Source organism: Corylus avellana, chromosome ca1 (assembly GCF_901000735.1).
Source record: "Corylus avellana chromosome ca1, CavTom2PMs-1.0".
Lineage (NCBI taxonomy): Eukaryota > Viridiplantae > Streptophyta > Magnoliopsida > Fagales > Betulaceae > Corylus > Corylus avellana.
The window spans coordinates 2,271,712-2,280,797 of NC_081541.1; the positions used below are offsets into that span (position 1 = coordinate 2,271,712).

At 35.7% G+C, this 9,086-nt stretch overlaps 1 protein-coding gene across 3 annotated transcripts in view; it reads right to left on the reverse strand.

The window, feature by feature from the left end:
- Positions 1-8,879, reverse strand: part of LOC132167845 (cyclic nucleotide-gated ion channel 1-like) — a 12,335-nt gene extending 3,456 nt beyond the window's left edge. For 2 of the 3 annotated variants that reach the window (XM_059578879.1, XM_059578881.1), the window contains exons 1-3: positions 8,734-8,879; positions 8,309-8,523; positions 6,756-6,861 (exon numbers count right to left, since the gene is read on the reverse strand). The gene's annotated coding sequence lies outside the window, so the exon portion shown is untranslated. The remainder of the gene's footprint in view (positions 1-6,755; positions 6,862-8,308; positions 8,524-8,733) is intronic. The other variant, XM_059578880.1, reaches the window with a different exon arrangement.
- Between the last annotated feature and the right edge of the window lie 207 nt (positions 8,880-9,086).

Below are 9,086 nucleotides of genomic sequence, written 5' to 3' on the forward strand. Positions count from 1 at the left end.
CACTAGTAGAAACTTCCAAAGCCACTTAAACTTTGGGTCATCCTGTCTCCCAGATTGCATCTCAAAATCTAAATTCCTGCTCGAGCATAATATTAGATATAACAAGCAAGTAATATATCGAGTTAATATTTTTTTATATATATAATTTTCTTTTTTCAACAGACAGCCCCGCGTCTAGCTAGAGAATTTAATCACTGTGCCTACTAGCTGGTCACTACTTTTTTATAGTCCCACGGAGGCTTATGCCACTATTTTTTTTTTTAAAAAAAAAAAAAAAAAAACGAAAATTTTTAAATATCAACAGCATAAAGCTTTTACAACTCTTACAACACAGCTTTACAACTCTTACAACACAGAGCATAAGTTAGAAATCAACAGCTCACATTCTTTGGAGTTGTAGCAAAAAATTTTGTGGAAGTTTAATTATAATTTGATCCACTCAACCATCATCATAGGTTAGAAATCAACTATTCTTTGAATTTAATGAATTACTCTGTAACATTTTTTTTTTCTCTTTTAAAAAAAATAATATTTTTGCTATTCTTTTCTCAGTGTTTTCGCAAAAATATACTTTGTAAGATGCCATAATGGTGCATTCAGGTTCAGCCATACAGAATCAGTGAAAACTGAAAAGTGTTGACAATGATAATTATCATGGGTGCGTTTGTTAAACTATTTTAGTTCGATACTCTATCAAAAATTGTTTGATGTAAAAAAAAGTAAAAAATTTCTTTTTTTTAAAAAAAAGTAAGAACGTTTAATATGAAAAAAAAAAAAAAAAAGTTTTGTAGTATTTTTTTATTTAAATAGTAATAAAAAATAATTGATGTAATGTAAAAAGTAAGAAAATATTAAAAAAATGAAAAAGTAAGATGAATAGTATTGAAACAAAAACGTTTACAACGGAGCCCATATAAATGTGAAGGTAACCATATACATAGTTGCTTCTCTCTCTTGTTTGAAGAGAGAATCTCCAAAAAAAAGAGCTTAGGTTTTTTCCTTTGCCGTCTCCCTCCTGGTGAGACATTTCCCCTCCTTCGTGAGTGGCTCTAAGGGAGGAGTTACGGAGCTTGTCTGCATACTCCTCCCTTCCCTTTTCTTTCCACGCCTTTCTTCCTCTCTTGTTTCTTCCTTTTTTCTCTTTTTCTCGGGAGGAGTTACGGAACTTGTCTGCATACTCCTCCCTTCCCTTTTCTTTCCACACCTTTCTTCCTCCCTTGTTTCTTCCTTTTTCTCTTTTTTCTCTTTTCTTTAGGTTTTCATTGCTTTTGTTGGCTTTCCTCCATTACCAGTAGCTTTCGGGTGCATGTTTTGCTCCTTTTCCAATTCTTCTTCCTTGTTCTCTGGCCATCTCTGTTGCCATCAGCCATCCTCCGGTGGTTTCCTTTATCAAGGATTTGATGATTCAATGTTTGAGAAGGTTGCTAAAGCGGCAACGAGCAAATCAGCATGGGACACCTTGAATACAATTTTCAAAGGTGTTGATCGAGTGAAGAGAATTCACCTTCAATCATTAAGGCCTGAATTTGAATCTGCCCATATGAATGAAGGAGAAAATATCTCTGATTATTATTTTCGATTACTTGTAATCGTGAATGAAATGAAGAGAAATGACGAAAAACTTGAAGATGTTCGTGTCATGGAAAAGATACTTCGATCCCTCACACCCAAATTTGAGCATGTGGTGACGGAAATTGAGGAATCAAAAGACTTGGAGACTATAAGTGCAGAGGAGCTGCTAGGATCTCTCCGAGTTCATGAACAAGTCATTCTGAAGAATGCAGCCTTCACATCTCTTGAGCAAGCTTTGGAGTCAAAATTAAATTTTGACAAACCAAAGGGAGGTCGTGGACAATGGAATTCGAGACGTGGCGGTGCCAACTACCGTGGTCAAGGTCGAGGTCGAGGACGTGGTAATACAAATGATCGTGGTTCATCTCAAGAAAGGAGAAATTTCTCTGATCAACGAAAGTAGAATGTCCAATGTTGCAACTGCAAAAAATACGGACATTATGCCTCAGAATGTTCGTACAAGAATGATGGTCATGTCAACCTTGCTAAAGCATCAAGCAGTGAGAGTAAGAATTCTACTCTCTTATTGGCACACAATGATTCTAGTGGTCAACATGATGTTTGGTACCTTGACTCTGGTGTAAGCAATAATATGTGTGGAAAAAAATAAACTTTTGTTGAACTCAAAGAAGGAGTTTGCGGAAACGTGAGCCTTGGAGATTCCTCAAAACTTGCAGTTGAAGGAAGATGAAAAGTCCGGATCTTCCAAAAAAAATGGCAAGGAAGAATTAATCTCTGATGTTTACTATGTCCCAAGTATGAAGAGCAATATCCTAAGTATTGGCCAACTTCTCGAGAAGGGATATACTGTACACATGGAGAATAATCCTCTCTCTCTAAGAGATACAAGTGGAAGGCTCATTGCATGTGTTCAAATGACCAAGAACCATATGTTTCCTTTGAACTTGAATACGAAGATCGAGAAATGCCTCATTGGACTCATTAAAAACGAGTCATGGTGGTGGCATTTACGCTTTGTCCATCTTTACTTTAATGGCCAAAAGCTATTATCCTCTAATAGAAGGGTGCATGGTCTACCACAAATTGATTCAGCAAACCATGTCTGTGAAGGATGTGTACTTGGTAAGCAATCTCGACTCTCTTTTCCAGTGGTATAGCATGGAGGGTGAAAGCACCACTGCAATTGGTGCACATTGATATTTGTGGGCCGTTGGATCTCATATCATTTGGAGGTAACAAATACTTCATTACCTTCATAGATGATTTCAGCAGAAAATCATGGGTTTATTTTCTCAAGGAGAAATCTTTAGCCTTAGTTGTTTTCAAGAACTTTAAGGCGCTCGCCGAAGAGGAGAGTAATTGCAAGCTTGTAGTTGTCAGATCTGATCGAGGGGGTGAGTACACCTCAAATGCATTTCAAAATTTTTGCAGAGAGAATGGAATTAGACATCAACTCACTGCAGCCTATACCCCATAACAAAATGGGATAGCGGAAAGGAAGAATCGCACTATCCTTGACATGACGAGATCCATGCTAAAAGAGAAAGGATTGCCGAAGCAATTATGGGCGGAAGCTATAGCATGCTCGGTGTATTTGCTAAATAGGTTCCCAACAAAGAGTGTAAAAAACATGACACCTCAAGAAGCATGGAATGGATACAAACCTAGTGTTGCAGTGATCGAGGTGAAGGAAGCTTGATGATCGAGGTGAAAAGTGTATCTTTGTTGGCTACAGTGAGGTGTCAAAAGCATACAAGCTCTATAACCCACTAACAAATAAAGTAGTGGTTAGTAGAGATGTTATCATCAACAAAGAAAAAACATGGAATTGGAGCAGTAAAGAGGCGAGCGAAGAAAATGTTGTCTCAGATGAATCTGAAGAGCAAACGCCAGTTGTGACATCGTCTACCCAAACAACATCTCCTCAACCTATTTCACCCTCTTCAATACACAGAAGTCCTACATCTGGGTCTTCATCTTCCAGTGACAATTGTAACAATGGAATTCCAACTCCTATCAAGATGGGAAGTCTTTGGGATGTCTATGAACGTTCAGAAGAAGAAGAAACAAATCTTTTTTTGTTTCTACGCAAATCATGAGCCTTTAACCTTTCAAGAAGCTGTTGAAGAAGATTGTTGGAGATCAGCAATTGAAGAAGAAATCCATGCGATTCAAAAGAATGACACATGGGAGTTATCGACACTCTACCAACGAAGAAAACGATCGGTGTTAAGTGGGTGTACAAGATCAAGCGAACTGCAGATGGAAACGTTGATCGATACAAGGCAAGGCTTGTAGCTAGAGGCTACAAACAGAAGTATGGAATTGACTATGAAGAAGTCTTTGCGCCAGCTGCTTGACTTGACTCAGTGAGACCGTTGATCTCACTTGTAGCTCATCATAGTTGGAAGATATACCAACTAGATGTCAAATCAGCTTTCCTTAATAGAGTCCTTGAGGAAGAAGTGTACGTGGAACAACCAGAAGGTTCTATTTTACAAGGAGAAGAAGATAAGGTGTATTGTTTGAAGAAGGCTTTGTATGACCTAAAGCAAGCACCACGAGCTTGGAATGCTCGTATTAATGATTATCTTCAACAAAATGTATTTATAAAATGTCCATATGAGCACTCTGTCTACATGAAGACTGACAACAAAGGAGAATTTATGATACTTTGTCTATATGTGGATGATATGTTTTTCACTGGTAGTAGTGAAAAGATGTTTGCAGAGTTCAAGAAGTCCATGTTCAAAGAGTTTGAAATGACTAACAATGGACTAATGTCATATTTTCTTGGAATTGAAGTGAAGCAAGAAAATGGTGGAATATTTATCTCTCAAAAGAAATACATGAGAGAGATATTGGAAAAGTTCAAGATGGATAGCTGTAATGCCGTTAACACTCCTGTCGCAACAGGACTGAAGCTGTCAAAAGAAGGAGAAGAAAAGCCTGTTGATTCAACGTTGTACAAGAGTCTCGTCGGAAGCCTGAGATATTTGACAATGACAAGGCTTAACATGCTATATGGCGTTGGACGCGTAAGTCGGTATATGGAGACACCAAGAGAATCTCATTGGCTAACTGCAAAGAGGATTCTAAGGTATATTAAAGCTGCTCTCAATTTTGGCATTTTCTATACTTATGGTGAAAATGCAAAATTAGTTGGTTACTTAGATAGTGATTGGGGAGGACCAAGATGAGAGAAAAAGCACAACTGATCACGTGTTCTATCTTGGTTCAACCGCTTTTTCTTGGACATCAAGAAAGCAGGCAATTGTAGCTTTGACCTCATGTGAAGCAGAGTATGTAGCAATTTCTTCTCCTGTGAAGCCATATATAGTTAAGAAATCTTTTGGAGTCACTGAATCACCCACAAGAAAAATCTATTGTGATTCATGTGGACAACAAGTCAGCCATCAAGCTCTCAAAGAATCCAGTGCAACATGGAAGGAGCAAGCATATTGATACCAGGTATCATTTTCTGAGGGACCATGTGAAGCAGAAGACAATTGAACTTGAGTATTGTAATACCAAGGATCAAGTGGCTGATATCTTCATGAAGCCACTGCCAATTGAACCCGTCAACATGTTATGTGAAATGCTTGGCATGAAGGCATTTTGATTTGAGGGGGCGTGTTGGAAATGCAAATAAAAATGCAAAGTCAAAGAAAGCAAGCTGTACACGTTCCGTTCTAATTTTTCTAGCATTTCGGCGCAGCTTTCGTTTACTTTAATTGGTTTAGTAAATTATGCATTGTCTTAGAAGTCAGAAGATATTTAATATGTAGCAACTTTATTGGACTTTTAGTAGTAAGTTAGCCGCAATGTATTTATACTTTAAGATGTAGCAATTTAATGAGTTGCTTTTATTGACTTTTGTATGTTATGTAACATTTGTGTTCATATGGAAGAAATCTTTATATAAGGATATCATGTACGTTAGATTAAGTAAGAAGAAGCAAGTAGAAGTTTGATATTTCTCTTCAATATTAAAGTATTATAATTCATCTTGTCTTTTGTTCTTTCTATTTTCTATTTTATGAGTGTCTGTTTATTTGGATATTGGTTTGTAAACTTAATCCTAATAGTTTCGCTCCCTTTCCAATTCTTCTTCCTTGTCCTCTGGCCATCTCTATTGCCATCAACCATCCTCCGATGGTCTTCGCATGGGTCTATGTTGGTGCCTAAATTGTGGTTTTCCGAAGCCCGATCTCATCTCCTCTGTCTATCTTAGCCTCCCATGCGCCCCATCGGCGTCTTCCTTGGTCCATCATCTATCTCCTGCTGTTCTTCGCGACCAAGTCATCCTTCCACATGCCACTGGGTGACCCCACGCACCGATGCGTGGAATCATGCACCAGCCAGTGCCTCCACTGCGCTTGCCTTCGTCTCGCCCTACTCGATTTGTCTCGCCATCCATCGGTCTTTTTTTTTTAGTATTTGCCTTAGGTTTTTTGTTGTTTTGTGTGGGTTTCAGTTTGAGATTGTGATTTCGGTAAATGCGATTTAAAAAATTGTGTTTTAAAAATCGTAAAAGCTTTTGGTAAAATATGCTAAAAAGTTATTTTATTTTATTTTATTTTATTTTAATTTTTTTTAATATCAAATATTTGTTATGCGAAATCGTAATTTTAGTTTAAATTTATGCTTTTTCAAATAAGCAACATCTAACCTACTTATAGAAATCGCATTTTTTTTTTCTATTTTAAATTAAGGGCTTTTTAAATCGCAATGCCAAACACTTTACGTTTTTTGCAATATCTTTTAAAAATATTAATTATTCTTACAAAATCATAATCTCAAACGCAGCCTTCGTCCTCGTGCTCTTGTGTTTATTATTTTTCGATGGAGACTGTTTTTGGCTCCATTCAACCTTTTTCCGGTGCATGCCTTGCTACTTCATTTATTGTGAGGGCTCTTTTGAGATCCCTTTGCTTTGTCTCTATTTGGCGCCTTTGTGGCCGTTTTGGTATTTTTTTTTTGGGTCATTTTTTTACCTATTTCTGACATTCTTCGTTCTTTGCTTGTTGGGCCATTATTTGGATTATTTTCGGTCTTTTGTTAGGTTGCCCACCCTAATTGTGAGTACTCTCCCATTCCCCCTCCCCCTCCCTCCATATTGAAGAAAAAAAAGAAAAAAAAAAAAAAAACTATATAGATAGTTAATTAGCTCATAGGAAGAAGGTTAGAAGAATTAAGAAGATGCATGCTAAGTTGCTAACCTCTCCCGACTCATATCTGACCTCCAAGATGAAGAATCAACCTCCAAAGATTAATAGACCCCACGAACTTCTTTTAGTGTCACAAAAAGCTGAATTCTGGTAATTCCTAAAAAATGGAGAATTGATTAGACACAGTACCATTTTTCATCTATTCTAAGTGCAACCTCCCCATATTGTACACCATAGGTATTTTTCCAGGGCAGAAGCATAAATAATTTCACTGTAAAACTGGTCAGCATAATTAAAGACATGATAATGAAAAAGAAAGTTTTTTTTTAAAAAAAAAAATTTACTTCTAACAATTTCATTTTCAATAGAAATGGTAAGACCGAGAAAACAATTCCAGACATTAGATAGATATTTAATTAATAAAAGGAACCCAAAAAAATAATTTCATTATCAAACATTTAAATATATCCAGCAGGTGGGAAGTTAAGAAATAAAAATTATGAGAAACTTTACTTAACCTTCTTGAATTGTCATTACGTTTACAATGTCCCCCATTAAGTTCAATTTTTTTCAATTTAGTGTATTCATCTTTTTCTTGTTTGCAATCTCACCACCCTGTTTACTTTTCTGAAAATACCCCCATTTGTTTTAGAAAAATAAATGAAAAAATTGCAAAGATTAAGGCGTTGATCCAAATTTAACGGTATTTGCCAAAATAACCATGCGTCAATCTTTGCAAAAATATTTAAATATTTTTTCTATAAAAATGGTATTTTGGGAATTTTGTTAAGATTTAACAAAAAATCCTAATGGATGGAGGACATTGAAAAAAATTTAAAGTTCGATAAACTAAATTAAAAGGTTTTGAACTTTAGGAGAGAGATTGTAAAATTGATGACAATTCATGATGTAATTGAAGTTTTTCCTAAAAATTATTAAATAAAAAAATTGAAAAGATAAAAAGTAAAAAATTCCCTACCTTGATTAAGTTAACCTTCACCTACTAAGGCAAAAGGGCCACAAATAGGGGTATTATAACCCCTTCTTTGAAAATGCAACAACCACAGGAAGAAGCGGAAGTGGAAAAGACACATCAATATCCAGATCTGGAGCTGATAAAGAGCTGGCACAAGTCTACAAGATAAAACTATAGGGCCAAGGGTAGACAAAAGCCCACAAAAACCAAAAAAACAAAATAGATGGGACATTTGTTTGGCCTATTTTTTATTATTTAATTTGTGTGTTTTTCTGCACTGTTTTTTTTGTTTTGTATTTATTGTTGAAGAGCCACCTTTTTTTTTTTTGGTGTTTAGATCCTAGTAACCCTTTACTTATTTGATTATAAGAAGGAAAAAAAAATTAAAAAAGAAAAACTTCACCTTATTTTAAAAGTAACTATCAGTTCCTCTTCATTGATATAGAAGTAAACGGAGTCGTACGTACGTTGTAGCATTAGCATTTGTCTATATCCATTCGTTGTATCATAAGTTCCACATTCAAATAGAATATTGTATAAGATAGAAAAAAACTACAGCGCTCACAAAAATTAAAAATAAATAAATTAGAAAGAAAGAAAAACTGCATAGACTCGACAGATCTCTGACCTGAGCCAGAACCAGTTCTGTTATTTCAGCACTTTGATTTTCTTTTATTTCAGCATTTCTTCTGGTTCATACTTCGTGTTCCCTTCTAGCAATGAAGTACTAGATAATGGAGGAAAAGAAAATAACATGAAGGTTTTAGCACACTTGGCGCCAAAGATAACAATTAAGGAAGCGGATGTGTCATATGAGTGGCCTCAACCTCCAAACTATGTAGCCTACAAAATTCCAAGAAAATAATAATAATAATAATAATAATTTTTTCAGTGCAGAAGCAAAAACATTTCACTGTGAAGCTGCAGTACAGCATAAGAGATTATCAGAATTACATATACTAAATATAATAAGAGCAAACAATAAAAACAACTAATTGAATATGTAGTTCTTTAGAGAGAGAGAATATATACTTATATAAGTGTGAATCGAACCTTATAAAGTCGATCGAGCGACTGAAAGAGCGAGACCTGGTTTCGAACAAAGCAAAGAGTTGCGGAAAGGGAATTTATAGTAGGATTTTAGGACTGTACGGTGCAATATCTTCCATACATAGTCTATCCCTCAAGCCTTTCATCAATTCAAAATGGACGGGTTCAAACCCGGTTTTTTACTCCCTCGCGTCGGTATTACACACAATATATAGTAATAAGTATCTCCACTCTCAATCAAAGTAACAGTGTCTTTCTTCTTCGAGCTTTTTTAGAGTGGTTGGTGTAGTAACGAGGGTTCATATACGTTCGTTTTTATTTATTTTTTTTTTTACTTTTGTAACTGCTTTTTACGA